Source organism: Thunnus albacares, chromosome 1 (assembly GCF_914725855.1).
Source record: "Thunnus albacares chromosome 1, fThuAlb1.1, whole genome shotgun sequence".
NCBI lineage: Eukaryota > Metazoa > Chordata > Actinopteri > Scombriformes > Scombridae > Thunnus > Thunnus albacares.
In genome coordinates, this window is record NC_058106.1 from 19,082,544 (window position 1) to 19,098,811 (window position 16,268).

Here is a 16,268-nt window from a genome sequence, read left to right on the forward strand (position 1 = left end):
ATAATTTCTCTTTTCTGGGTCATTGATTGTTCTCTTTTTTTGGCTCCACCAGGCCCATTTTGATCCTCTACTTAAGATATGCATTCAGGGACTCTTTCCTCACCCCTATAACCTCAGACTAGTCATGAGAGTAAAGAGATGCACGAGACTGAGCCGTCCAGTGGTTACCTTTTATATGTGGTTGTTATAATATTTAACTTGGACTTAAATCTCGTTTTGAATTTCTCTCTCAACAACTGTAATTGTTCAAGAAATATGATAATTACAGTAAATTATAATATATATTTCTGTGCATACATTTTTCCACTTAGCACTATTGGTATGCGGAACAGACCACTTAAACTACAAAGGGAGGGGACCAATACCATCTTGAGTAGTGTATGAAGCTTGGCAACTTTCAATCAGGAACAAGTCTGCCTGCTTACTCTATTTACCGCTCTCTTTTCCTTCTCCCACTTTCAATCAGCTGACTGAGGGCATTCACACTTTAAGTTCAAGCAATCAGATGCTGCCACAACCTTAGTGAACCCATCATCTTGCTTGTTCAGTTGCTCACCAAATTACACAAATATTGTAATAACAGTAATCATCATCATCATCATAAGTGTTTATATATATGCAATGTACAGGGATATAACATAAGTTAATATCAGACATATATGACCTTCCAGTCACATCTTCAATCAGGATAACAATGTATTACATCAATCACAATGAATCCATCCTTTGAATATATGGATATATGAGTATTATGGATACACACTAAAAAGCTCATAACACTCTTGCCATGAGAATATACAAACCTTACTGCCTTCTTCACAGAGGAAAAATCAGAAAAAAGCAGATGTTGTGGTATTTAAAATGTAATCATTCAAGCCAGTCAAAATAGTTCTAATAAATGTGCAGAAATAAGAACGTTTGTTTGACATATTGAAACAAGAAAATTAGTCACATTAGAGAAAGTTTGTTCTTTGTATTATGTGTTCATTTTTCTTTTTTTCCTCAGAAAATGAACGATTTCCTGCAATCTGTTCACATCCAACTATTAATCAAGTGGTTGCTGAACAGCCTGTCGTGATTTGAGGACTGTAACAGTGTCTTCTCTCTCTGTTCGAGCACCTGCATTTCATTTGTTTCTGTTTTTCTAAGCCGTATAAGCAACCTGTCAGCATGTCATAATATTAGGCCGATAATCAAAGTCAATTAGTGTCCGCCTTTCCTCCCTTTTGCACCAACTGCCTTCCCCTGCCATGCCTTCAGTACTAGAGAAAAACAGTTACTGCCTTTCCATGACATTTTTTTTGCTCTCCAAAGGGATTTTACTGATATCAAGCTTCTTCCTGATCAATAAATAGAACTGTAGGCTAGTGCCATTTGTCACTGCCAAAGCAGCCTACCTACCTTCCCTGATGAGTGATAGATCTCCCACGCACTCTGTAATCTAAAATTACTCATAAAGACTGATTAGGGCCAAATCAGAACCTTCCTCTTCTCAGTCCTGTACATATCATCAAAAAAAGGCTTCCTGGAGTTAAGCAGCCATATGATAGACGAGCATTTCCAAGCACGAGGCCGGGGTATTGTGCATGCCATGAAGCTTATTTTATAGGGTCCATGATAGATGTTGTTTAGAGCGATTTAAGCGGCCCTTATGCTGGTGTCAGCATCTGACCCCTCCACAGTGATAAAGCTATCAGAAAGAGAGAGTATAACCACAAGTGAAATATGGAGGGAGGGACACGTGTGCCAGATAAACTCCTGCATACTGGGCACCCATCCAACTTTTGGGAGGGGAAAGCCTTCAGTCTTATCTGCATAAAACTTGAGGAGTCGGGGGTTTAGGGTGCGGGGGTGACAAGTGTGGAGAGGTTGTTTTCAGTGAAATTGCCTGTGAAGTCTACAAAAAGTCCAGCCTCCAAAACTTGAATAACTCAGGAGCATTTTCCCAGGAGGAACAAGTGCAAACTGACTCCTCATTGCACCAATCAGAAAGTTTAAGTCATAATTTAGCTACATAATGCAACTCATTAAACCAAACTGGTAGCAACTACACAAACTGCACAATGCAATATTGGTGAATAGCAAAACACAGCAGCAAAACACAGTATCACTGGTAAGAATGGCAGCAAATCACCTTGATGGAGCCGGAGCATGACGCAGCCAGGTGCTGTAGATTATTCTGGATAGTCAACAAACATCACTGTGGACAGTTATAATCGAAACTACTATCTACCAAAAAAACTAACCCAGATGTAAACTATCCACATGGAAACAGTTTGATTCTAACTGTACATGTGCCTGTGGTGCTAGTGATCCATCCAACATAATGTTGTCAGTATTAGCCCTCACACGCGAGTAAGAGGAATTATTTATGAAATCAGCCACAACCATATAGACGTCAGCTACTGGCTAGTGGGTTTTTCCAGCCTCCCTTTGGCTTGAAGTTCTGTGCAGGGCAGAAAATGCATTGCTTATAGCCAATGGTTCATACACAGACAACTTACTGTAGCTAATTACTTTTAATTAAGGCCCACCTTCATAGCCCATTAACAGCAGCTAAACGGATTTGTCCGCTGTGTCTAGCTTTTGCACTGCTGAACGGGACTGTTTACTATCCTCATACCAACAAAGCACTGTAAGATAAAATGAGTAAAAATGTTATTTCACTGCGTGAACTCAACGTAATTTAGTGAACCATGACAAAATTCAAACTCTATTCCAACAAGCCTGAGAATGTCTAACAACAAGAAAGAGAGCGGAGAGCAAGGATTGGATTCAGAGTTGCACTGCAGGTAAGGAAAAGTGCTGGCAGAAAAAAAAAATATTCTTCATCACAGAGGTTACTCTTTTAGGAAGGTATTACAAACCCAAAGGGACATTAACCCTACGTCCCCTCTCTCCTGTAAGCTCTATAATACAGACACTGCCCCAAATGAGTAGTTGGTGTTGTCATGTGAAATTGAGACCTACTGGTTGTAATCAGGAAATGCGACAGGCCTGTCCCCCCCCCTAAGAGCAGGTCACCTCTACTCCACCGCCTTCTTCCTGTTCTGGTCTGTTCAGCCTTCATGAGCTCCATGTTTTATTCCCCATTTCTGTCCAATTACATTGACCCTGTCATTTTTCATCCAGCTGACTGATTACTGGTTACACTGTTCAGCCAATCTCCACTTACAGCTCCTTGTCTTCTCTGGCTTTATGACATTATTACATGTCTTTATCACCGCCATCAATACTCCTGGCCCCAAAGTTTCAACACCTAGGCACAAACACCATAAGCTTTGTCCATAAATCTTCACCACACACTACATTACAGCATATGATGTTAGTTAGACAGAGACCTGAGGCAACAGAAGTTTAACTTAGTTAACGTATTAGCAATTCAACATTATCAACAATTCATTTATAAAGCAGTGGTTTCTTCTCTTGACCCACTCGGCTGGTCCTGGAATTTAATTTTTTTTCCGTCTGGCTGCACAAACTTGACTGTGATAACAGAAATTCAATAGTTTGACTAACCAAGCATGTGTGAAATTTGCAATGAGATTCATAATCCTTTAACTCAAATTGAAATTCAGATGGAAATCAATAGAAACAAAGCAGTAGTTCCTGTATCACCAAGTCAAATAGATTAAACATGTAAGAGCAGTGAAGTTAAGTCACAGAGGGACAATGGGGAAAAAAAGGGGGAGAGGAAGAAGACATCTCTATATACACTGCACTGTGTTGTACACTACTGTGCCGTGTGTAACACAAAGCAGTCTACAGGAGAAAACACAGAATTGAAATATCAAAGATAAAAGAATAAAATAAAGTAATAATCCCACAAGATCTGTCCCCCCAGCCCCACCACCAGATAAGGGCCATAATAAAAGTAATGGTGCATAGTAACATATTGTGTAGTGCAAGAATATTTTCTTCCTGTTTTGAAAATGGGTATTTTTATCAATCCTCATGACTTACTAACTACCATTATACTTTTGGGGGCTTTCTCCTCTTTGTCTCTGTGCACTCTTAAAATTCAATTGTCTCTCTAAATCATGTTGAACTAAACTTCGGCTCAAGTAGAATACTGAATTCAGATCACAATATGGAGATGGAACATGATTAGGTGAGGGCAAAAGGAGAAAAGCGAGAGTAGGTCTCTCAGCCAAAACTGAATCAAACAGGTTCAACTTGCAATAACAAAGCATGAAAGAAAGCAAACCTTCAACTCATAACAGAGATACTTATAAGTGAACACTGTACTGTCTCAATACTGTTCACAATATCAACAATCCATGAATATTACAGAAAACTGTAGCCTATGTTGTAGCTCCGAGTTCATGTTTTACTCAGTGTTCATGCAGACCCAGAGGTACACATTTCAAATGTGACATTTGTGGTTGAGGTTTCCTGAGAAGAGGTGGTGGTCACAAAGGAAATGTTCTGCTGAAGTTTAGTTTAGTTTATTTTGCTTGAAAAATGGCAAGCAACAGAGGACAAAATGTATGGCCAAAAAAACAAAACATTTAAAAATATTGCCAGTTTTCCCAAAAGCCCCTGCCAGAGTGCAAGCCTGGTAAAAGTGAGATTTGTCATTCTGTTGGCACTGTATCACTATAATTCCATGATGTAACCTTTTTACTAATGATAGATCATTTATCAAAATATCAAATGCATTTTAGAATTATAATTTAGATTAACATTTTCTTGAGAAAGGTTAAAAAAAAAAATAAACACCACACAATCTGAAGAAGTTGCATGTAACAACTGTCCACTGTGACACTGTAGATGGATTATTTTAGGTTAGAAGTGCTTTTTGGAGTTTATTGGCATCTAATTTCAATTCACGGCAATAACAACAATAACATATTTTGCACATTGAAATAAGGCCTTACAAGCATCCTTAATCTCCTGTTTGTAATTGGAAGGACTTCTGGCAATTATAACAAGTCAGCAAGTAGTCTATTAAATATGTGTCTATTGATAAATATAAAAAATGTTAAACGAAAAAATGAGCAACACTTATCTATATTTTACAGAATTTTTTTTTCCAATTTAACAAAGTGTTTGTGTATTCTGTTAATGTACATATGTGTGCATTAGCGTTGGTTATGTGAGTGTGGTCATGCATGCCTCCCCCTGTGCATGTGTGTGTGTGTGTGTGTGTGTGTGTGCACGCAAAGACATATGAACACATACAGTAACTTGATTGGAATGGAGAGTTTTAACATGAAAGAGGTGTAATCTCAGTCTCACAACAGGCCGCTTCAATGTCAGAGGAGCGCTGCACTGGTGGCAATTACTATTGACATCACGCTAATTGTAGCTGAATAATTAATCCTTACTGTTCTGGAGTACAGGGACCTGAAAAGGTGAGCTGGATGTGGCAGAGTTGAACTCTTGCACAGTAGAATGGCGGCTAATTAGAATTACGGATCATTTTGTTCATTGGACAATTATATTATTACCTACTCCAGTCTAGGTCACATTCATGGAGACACAGTAGCCATAATTAGATTCTCAAGACCACAGCATACCAATTAAAAACAATTACAGTATGAATCCAAATACACTCGCACAAAGGAAGGTACAAGCTAAAATTATAAACACAATTGCTAGATAAAAAAAAAAAGCTCAATTGATCTCATGAAAACAATGTACTGTGTTATTGTACAAGTGGCTGAGCAAAGTGAAATTCTCAGCAATTATATTAGTAGCACTTGTGTGCCCTCTATTGGACAGTAAGTTGAACTTGGTCTTTACTCTTCCAAGGATACGGAGCCAAGTGTTTTCTCTTGCTTTCTAATTTGAGTGTTTCTTCTTTGTTGATCTTTACAGAGAAAACGTCACGGTAGTCTTAACTTCTAATACAAAAAAAGTTTGTGACGGGTCTTTTGTTTGTTTGCAAAAATATCCTGTGTTGTTCCAAAAATTGTGTCATTGATAACACATGACAGCAGGATGCTGTGAATATGGCAAATGCCCATATATCAAGAAAAGGTATCTGTGTAAGGAAGTAATCTTGAGCAATAAACAGACCTCTGACCTGCCAAAGGAACATAAAAATGTCTCCAGGGAGCACCAACATATCACAGAACTATTTATAATAATAAAAAGTACCTTTGATCACATACTTTGACCTCACTGTTAAAGGATAGCTAAATGTGAATGCCAAATGATGTATATTGTACAGCCTCATAGAACCTTTTCAAAGACTTGGGTCAATCTAGTGCAAGAGATGGTGACTTCGCCATAAAACTGCAACACCAAACACACACTAAATTCACTGTGTTTTCTAAATGCTGGCCTAGAGAAGGAAAGCAACATCACATTTATCTCTACAAATTTGACATTCCACTTCATTATATTTGTGACCTTATTAATGTAAATGTACTGTTTTGTTAGTGGAAAAAGCACCTGTATTTAGTTTGAAAATGTGCGTCTGTATTTGTTGTCTTGTTCTTAAAAGACAATGTGAAACAGGTGACACAAATTTGGACACTGATATTAATCTGACAATAGGTCCAAATGAAAGCCAAATACGACCCCCAACTTTCATTAATTTTCTCTATGTGATTCATTATTTTCAGAACACGCTCTTTCACAGGACATAAAATGAGATAAAGTGTAATGTGGTTTGAAATGACATGACACCTCTGATCCTTTACCAGGATACATCAGAACAAAATGAATCTGTGAAAATGTCGTTTGACGACAGCAGCAGGACGAGGTGATTCATCCTACTGATCACAGACGTGTGATACTGCTCTGTTAATCTATTGTTAACCATCCTTCATCACCTTCATATACTAATCCAACATGGTTCAAGTTATATAGGTTTCAGTATCAGCGGAAAATCGAAGATGATTCATCAGGTGATGAGTCATCTTTGTACAAATAAGAGTTACTTTGTACGTAAGCAACGTCCTTTTTCTCAACAAAAAACAAACAAGTGCAAGATTTTACAACGGCAACTACAGACCATCTTTGAAATGCAACAGAACTGGGAGACTCATGCTTTCAGTGTACGGTAAGACAATGTTGCCATCTAGTGAGTGACACAGCTAATTCTTCTATGACCCATTAGTTCACATTGTGAGAGGTTATACAGCTTTGTGTTTATATTGAATGCTTTATAATCTTCTTAGCAACGCATTGTTCAGCAGATAGAATCAGATGGGGAACTACAAACTATTATGTATTATATCGGTGTATTCAAAAAAATTGAAACCTAATTCTGTTGTATAAAACTGCTTACAGCTGTGGGAAATGTGAGATGTTGTCTACTTTATATCTGTGTTACTGAGTGAAGTCTCACATTTAGATGTGTATTTGTGACTCTGATAATTGACGATGATTTATTTTAGCCTTTTTATCATTTATGAAAACAAGGGTACAGAGATCGTAGAGTCAGGCAGAGGGTTGTGAACTAAAAAGCCAGTAAAACAAGTTAGCAGTGAGGAAACATGAGTGTCATGTAGCCTTCTTTCCTTAAGACATTTCATCATCCCTCTCTATTACATCCTCAGTGAAATCACCATGAGGAACAGAACATGTTTTGCTATACACACTACAAATCAAGTCAAAGTAATAGGCTATTTCACCACAGCTGATTGCAGTTTCATCTGTGCCACTCACACCATCAGTATTAGAGTTTTTACTGCAAGAATAATTCTACGAGCACTTGTATTATTCTCATTTCTTTAAGAGAGAGAATATTTAGGCCTAAATATAGCATTGGTATGTTTTTGTAAGCTCAATCAATCAGACTTCCATTGACAGCGTAAACATTTCTCTTGTCATTCAGCCACTTGTTTATTCCAGTCAGAGGTAATATTATATATATTATCATATTATTTGTACTCAAGGCCAGAGCTGTTAAGCCCACCACGTTTAACATTGTAGATCTCCATGTTAATCAGGTCAGCAATCAGAAATACAGACACAGTGATGAAGTTTTGATACTGTGCTGCTGGCTTCACTAATAGCAATACAACCTTGTTTTTCACATTTCATCACAAGCATCACAAGCCAACGCATTGCCATTCTGAAACAAGTAACTTGAAATTGATACTTTTTTACCACATTTCACATCACCTCAGCTCAGAGATCGTGCTAAGATTGTTTATGAATGAACCTTTTTCATTTTGAACAACATAAGTGCATGTTAACGATGTTCTTACAGTCCCACAACTGAATGTGTAGCTTGTTCTGGCATTTTCTCTGGTTCTCCACTCTTCACCTGAACCGTAATTGAGGCCTCAAGTCAACGTATATAAGCAAAGGGCACTATCTAGAGGACAAATCGTGTTATAGCATGTAAACTAGAATATGTGATGGGATTAATCCAGTCATTGTGTTTTTAGGCGAACTTACAATGGAAACATGGTTTTAAATCTGACATGATTTTTTGTCTCCCACAAAGGCATAATGTAAAATGAAATAATAGAAGGTTTAAAACCAGATTTTGACACAAATCAGATAATAACAGAGTACCCACCCCCATAATTTCTGGGGGGTACTTCGGTGGAGCATATTCCCAAAAAAACAACTACTAGTAATCAATTTACCACAAAATATTTGACACACAGAGAACCGGGGGCTTTCAGATCCTGAACACAGAGCATTATCTGGTTTATCCAGTTAGTAATCCAGCCTTGAACGTTATGTGTTGAAGGGTGCTATCGCTGTCTGTAGAGTCTGTTTGTGTACTCTGTATGAGATGCACTGATGATAGTTACTGGATTTCTCTACCTCAGCACCAGATATGTGTGAGCTATGGGCCTTGCTAGAAGGAAAACATATTACCAAATACATGAATAAATACTAGTATTTGCTTTAAATTAATTATACAGTTAGATTTTGCTGACCTGCAGCTTTGCTAGACATCCTCAGACACCCACATATACAAAGTACAGCCCTTGCCTGGTTAAGGGGGTGATTAAAGTTTTAATGGTAATGTGGCTCTGACAGCCATTTAGTCCATGTGTTATTCTTTCATGAGAGACGTTATTCTTGGTGCTGATCCAGACTCATTATCCTTTACACCTCTGTTTTCAAAACACATATTCACTGAGTTCTTCGCATAAACTTAGAAATCAAAGCTCTCTTTTAAAAAAATGTTTGCCTGAGTGTATAGTTTCAGCTAAATCACATGCACAGCATGGGAAAGCATATTAACATTAAAGTGCAACTGCAGAAATAATACCCATAAATTCAGTCAATGAGTGGATAAACATGCATCATTCAGAAAATGTCACACTCATGAGACAATATTACAATACTGTAACACTAAATACTCTAACTCTCTCCTTAACAAGCTGCAGGTGTACTTAATATAGTTTACTCTTGAAAGACAAATCACCATAATACAATGTTCACCATATAATAGCAAGAAATATGAATCATTCAATTTTGCAGCAGTGTAAACTTATGAACAACATGTAGGCTACACATGCTGAGAAACACTCAAGCTCCACTAATGTCCACTTAAAGCACAAATCATGAACACAGAGGCGACAACATACAGTGCAAAAACTCATAGTAATCACAATACAAGCATGCACTGAATATGGACAAAGCATCATTCATTAACACCTGGATGCATATATACAGGATTTAACCAGTAACATTAATTAGCTGCAGGTAAAAAAAACCCCGCTATGACTTACATCTGTTAGCCTTCTCCAATAACGCATTACAAAATGCACTATTTTCCATCCAAATCCACCAGTCTGCCACTTTTCTCAAACCCAAATTATACTAACTGGCACTTTCAAGTCCACTCAAACTAAACACAACTATTAGATAGTAGAGCTCCACAAAAAATGCTCTCCTAATTAAACCAGCAATAAACATTTAAATAACTTTGCCGTTCCTTACCTTAAATAGATGTTAGCTATTCATTGCCGTCCTTAGTCTGGGCAGAAACATCCACCGCCGACATATAGGCCTAAATGTACAGGTCATTCTTTAGACCATAGTCCAAACTTGGAAAATGACTTCTCACACAGGTGCCATGGTTAAACTCGCTGGATGAGCGGTCCAGTTGATTCCTGGGTGGCTAGCAGAGCTAACGACAGTTAGCTAGCCTCAAGTTCAGCTCCAGAATTGTGAAACTTTACTCCCACCTCCTCGCTGTTTTAATCCTCTGACTTGTCCTCAAAATCTATGGTTTTGTCATCCTACTGAGAGTTACTGTTGCAGCTGTCTGTTTCTTCATATGTTTCTTCTTATTTTTTACTATAAATGTTTCAATTCTGTAGCCCATGTACGAGAGTAAAATGCCCTTTTCACGGCAGATTTGCAGTTTTGTTTTTTGAGAGGTTTTTCTTCAAATTGCAAGGTCTTGCTATCATGCTTGTTTTCTCATTGGCTTAGCTAATTGAAACACTTAAAGGACCAGTGTGTAAATTAGCATTTAGTGGCATCTAGCTGTGAGGTTGTAGATTGCAACCAAATTGATAACCTCCCCTTCCAAGCGTGTAGAAGAAGCTACAGCGGCCGCGAAACTCCCGAAAAAACGTGAACGGCCCTCTCTCATGGATGTATAAAATGAACTGGATACAGGAAGAGCGCCAGGCTTTGAAGCAAATTTGACATAGCGGCCAAACCGTATAATTACAACGTCACGTGACGCACACTGGCCCAAAAAGACTTTTTCCCCATAGACTTACATTGTGAAAGAGACGTCTGTAAATCAGCGGATACATTTTTCTGAGCGTCACAACCCCCGCGAAATGACTTGTCTCACTATCAGAATTAAATCCATTCGGTCCAATCACATTTCAAAAGCCTAGAAGAGCCGCATGATTGAATTGTTTTATCCCCATTCAAGTTAGCCGGAGGGCTAAACCGGAAGTAGCCAACTCGGCCAGCAAAAGTCACTAGTGCGCATGCTCTATGGGCCACACAATGCCGAAGATCCGAGTACTTCCATACCAGGAAGTAAATTTTTTTTTTTTGCTTCATGCGCCACTGAGCAACTTTCATGGCAATGAACGGGCCCGCCTCTGACGCTGTATCCATTTCTCTTTATACATCCATGCCCTCTCTAGGGCCAGTTTTTAGTTTGTCCATTCTGGGCTACTGTAGAAACATGGCCATGCAACATGGCAGGCTCCATAGAAGAGGACCCACTCCCTATGTAGATATAAAAGGCTCATTCTAAGCCAACGAAAACACTTCCGTTCCACTAGATGCCACTAAATTCTACTCACTGGCCCTTTAAATAAAGCTAATTGAGCCATCATTAATGTTATTATTTACAGCTGTGCTTTCCCTGCTATGACAAGTCAAATGTTTGTCCAGGCCTTTATATACACAAAATAAGACACAGTTTGTGATTTATTATTTCACAATTAATTTTTGTAAGCAATTAAGCAATAATTTTAAGCAAATTAAACATTATAATTCAAATAACTTCAGCCTTTTGGCATTCATGCTCTAATGAGCACCACTTTTATTAGGATAAAAGGAGCTTTTCAGTGGCAGGTTAGAGGTGACTGACGTTTCCTGGTCTGGCTAAAGCTACTGCATAACTTCCTTCACACCCTGAATCATAACAACTCATAGGCTAAAAAATATGACTTTGTCAATATGAACTGTTATGTGCTATATTCTCTATAACACTACATTATAACAGCGTAAACTGAAAACTGTAGTGGTGGCCATGCTGATGTTTCCTCGTTTCGTTTAATTAATTATCTGATTTGGCCAATTTCAGCCACACAGTCCTCCTCCAGGTTGCTGTCAGGACTAAATGACTGACTCTAACTTAAGACCAAAAATTATTTTGAATCATTGTTATTTCAACCATTTGGCCCAAAAATATTTGAAGGTCTTGCGCAGCTAAGATACACCCACACAGGTGATTTCACTTCTGTGTGGGCATGTACAGACTGTGTTTGATTCACATATCCTTAACTCTCCTGTTAGCTTTGTTGCACATTTCATGTTGGAACAAATGACACTTTTATTACTCATATGGTGTTGTAAGACAAGACGAACTTTACTTGCGCACTGCAGTGAAAAGCAGGAAGAACAGGAAATATGGGCAAGGTTGGGTTGTAAGCATATGTTTCAATAGCATGGCTACCTTATGTTAGAGCAGACAAACACACCACTTAATCCACTCCTTACACTTCTGACCTTGTCAACCTTTGACCTTGTTTTTGGTTTTGGAAAGGTGGGTGTCATGTTGGTCTTTAAATGTGGATAGTGAGGAGGTTCAGACAAAGATCAATTTAACCCTTGGGTGAGCATTTATTGAAACACCATGTGCACAGCAGTGAAAAAAGAACAACACCCTCTCAAGACATAGCCCAACCTTCTTATATATCCTCCCACTGAGTAATTAGGTGGCCTTAACCATCAGCAAGGGGGTTTTAATATGCAAATACACATATATACATTATTTGGCCAAAATGGTATTTACATATGATACAATTCCCCTCATAAATCCATGAACAATTACGCTTCTCAATATCTGCATTCTATGTGGTTTCCAGAAACACATTTTACAGACAAGATCTATAAATCCCCCACTCTGTTACTTACACATGGTACAACCAGGAAATATAAATAGCCTTGAGTTCCACAGCACACCCCATGGGAAGGCCAGAGGTGATGTTTGGAAGGCGCAAAGTTTTGAATTTGTTTGCTGCTTATAGTTCCACTGGTTTGAATTGATTTGGGTATGGATTCATTGACTTTAACTTTGTATTACAGACTGTTGGACTTAGTGACCAGTGGATCAGTCCAGTAGTGGTACTCTCACGCTACCTCTTGTTGACTGCTATGTCAGGTTATTGTTACCAGTCAAGTAAAAGCTGCATCTGGCCCAGAGCTGCAGCAGGGAAGTGTTTGTTCGATGTACAGAAGGAAGAAGTCGAGTGGTGAGTCCTCTGCAAAAAGAAGAAAATCAGCAGAGATTTTGAATCTTGTAGAACTAGTTGAAATTCAGCATTGTGGGTGATAAATCAGAGCCAGCCCATGCCCACAGGAGGTGGATGGGATGGGGGTGGAAGTGAGGAAGAATGGAACATTGTAAGCAGGAACAGACCTAAAAGAAAAGATCAGGACAAAGGGGGAGAGAGCTCCTAAGATAGTGATATGGATGTATCTGAACAAGAGCTACTAACATGTATGTAAGGTGGCAATATCATAAGCATAAAACGCATGGGTAAAGGTGAAAATGGCAGAGGAACTACCCCAGTGCTCCTCACCTTTAAAGATGATGAGTTACCAAGGAAGATAATGCTGGGAAACTCTCTACTCGGTGAAAGCATACAAGAGGCCCCCTTTAAGATGTTTAACTGCCAGAAGTATGGGCATGTGATAGCTGTGTGCAAGGAAAAGCGACGGTGCAGACATTGTGGCAAAGATCATGATGGGAGAGAATGTAATGAAGTAATGAAATGTTGTAATTGTGGAGGCGATCATCCATCTTCCTATAGGGGATGCCCTAATTATGTCAAAGTGGAAAATATAGAGAGAATAAGGAAGGAAAACAATATACCCTATGCAGAAGCAGTGAGAAGGGTGGAAGGTACAAGCAGGGCCAGACAAGTGCAAGCTGATTCTGTTAGCAGAGATCCAATAAGGGGAATTGCTATACCTACTAATGATGACTCAGTGGTGGTTAACAGAAAGGCACTATTAGCATTTATGGTCGAAGCAATGTGGAGAGTAAAACTGGTAGCGAACAAAAAATCAGATGTGGCACAAGAAATTGCTTCTACTGCAGAGAAGTTGTTAGGCTTTAAGGGAATAAAAGAGGAGATGTGGGAATGTATTTATTCCAAGAACAGTGATAGACAAAGGGTAAATGGGAGTTAGTACCTAGGAATGGATGAAGAAGAAATGATAAACTGAGATGGAGATTATGACAATGATGAGCACCATCTGCATAATGTTTTACATTATGAAATGGAATGCTAGAAATTTGGTTGTAAATGGGAATGAATTTTTAAAAAATTCTAGATGAATTTAAAGAAAAGCCAGAAATAATATGCATTGAGGAGATATAGTAAAAACCAAGATTAGATTTTGTAATACCGCAACATTTATTAGAAATGGAATTCAGTATAGGAGAATAGAAATCAAAACAGAATTGAAATGTGTAGTAATAAACGTGGACTGATACAGGGAAAATCACTGTTACTAATTTGTATAACTCCTGCATTAATCTAGGAGTTATTTTCAAGAAATTATGGATAAGATTAGGGTACCAGTAGTTTGAGTAGGGGACTTAAATACACATAATGAATTATGGGGAAGTAGAGATAAAAACAGAAGAGTTTTGGAAGATTTTGTACATAAGAACAATCTAGTCATATTAAATGATGGCTGACCAACAAGTCAGGCAATTTCATCCTCTATAAATATCACGTCAGCAGAATTGGCTTTAATCAGTGGGTGGGAAATAAATTATCAGAATACAATGGAAAGTGATCATGTCCCAATAATTAGCAGATTTGGTAGATGCTTAATTGAGGATCCAATCAACTTATCCTTTAAGGGAAGACTGGATAGAATTTGAGATTATGGAAATATCAGTGGTAGAAAATGAGAGAGGGGTACACAAGTGGAATAGCTCACTAACAAAGGTAATATGGTCAGCTGCATCTAAGACTATATCCAAGATAAAAAATTCTGCAAATAGAACAATGGTTCCATGGCGTATTGAGGAATGTAACTTTGCAGTCTGAGCCAGAAATAGAGCATATAAAAAGTTAGAAAAACAAAACAAAACATCTATTAGAGAGCTATGCTATTGAATACAAGAGACATAGAGCCAAAGCTAGACACATAATAAAAGAAGCAAAGAAAAATAGTTGGAGAGACTTCTGTAGTAAATTTGGACCTGAGACACCCATAAAAAAGATCTGGAATTTAGTTCATAGAATGACAAGAGTATTTCGGCAGTCTACAATTCCTGTCCTCCACTTCAATGGTTTTGAGGCTGTAAATAATAAAGAAAAAGCAAATATGTTGGCAAAAGAATTACAAAAAAATAGTTCTAGCAATATAAGTGAGGAAAATATGAGAATGGGAGGGGAAATTATTAGACAAACAACAGAGTAAATTACAAATTATTTGGGATCATTCTTGTACTATCAATGTGGTTTTCACATTACAGGAATTGAAAAGAGCTATAAATCAGGGCAAAGATACCACTCCAGGTAGAGACGGACTGGAACATCAACTATTTAAACACACTGGAGGGCTGGTGCTAAATGCTAGCCCTAATCAATAATGTGTGGGAGACTGGTTGTTTTCCTAAGGAGTGGAAACATGCTGTAATAATCCCAACTTTGAAACCCAGGAAGGAGCCGAATAACCCTAGTTCTTATGGACCCATTGCCCTGACCTCTGTATTATGTAAAATTATGGAACAAATGATAACAGACAGACTAGTGCAGATGCTAGAAAAAAGGCATCATTTTGTGCCATATCAGAGTGGATTTGGCAGGGGTGCTCAACAATGGACTCTGTCCTGATTCTAGACATTGATATCAAGAAAGCTATAGCAAATAAAGAAACATTAGTGTCAGTCTCTCTTGACATTGAAAAAGTGTACAACATGCTGTGGAAGGAAATAATAATAATAATAATCACACTGCTGGGATGCTGGGATTAGAGGAAGAATGTTAAACAGGATTAAGAATTTTTTAAACAACAGGTCATTACAAGTGAGGGTTGAAAGTGAGTTATCTGGGAAACCTGAGGTGGAGAATGGAACCCCCCAAGGAAGTGTTATTGGCCCGGTCCTTTTTTAATATTTCAGTCAATGGAATCTTTAGCAGAGTGAGAAAAGAATATGCAGCCATCTGACTTATGTCACATGACCACTTGGTGAGTTTTAAATTGAGCACCTGTCCTCATTGCACTTAATAACCTGATGAAGACTCCCTGAGTCGAAACGCATTGGTACATCCATGTACTAATGAAGGATTTTTAACTCACTGTCAGAGTGCCTTGGATGCTTTTTAGACTGCCCTCCAACACCATGGATTTCCATTGAAAATAAGCTGGACAGTCATTGCTTTTTTTTATCATTATATGGTCGTCCATTATTTTCAGACGATGGGGCCATCTGGAAGCGGGGGAGGAACCTCTCCTACGTTTTCACCCAAATTCAAAGAGCTTTGGATAAGGTAATTGAGTGGGCCAATGACTGGGGCTTCAAAATATCCAAGAAATATCCAAATCAGAATCTGCAAATATATGGTAAGACTCTTGAAAAAGTAAAAACCTTCTCAGAATGTGGTTAGATGAAA

General features: G+C 38.2%; 1 long non-coding RNA gene across 1 annotated transcript in view; it reads right to left on the reverse strand.

Annotated features, from left to right (window-relative positions):
* LOC122979842 overlaps nucleotides 1-10,541 on the reverse strand; it is a 129,321-nt gene extending 118,780 nt beyond the window's left edge. The window contains exon 1 of the long non-coding RNA XR_006402940.1: nucleotides 9,868-10,541. This is a non-coding gene — a long non-coding RNA (uncharacterized LOC122979842). The remainder of the gene's footprint in view (nucleotides 1-9,867) is intronic.
* Between the last annotated feature and the right edge of the window lie 5,727 nt (nucleotides 10,542-16,268).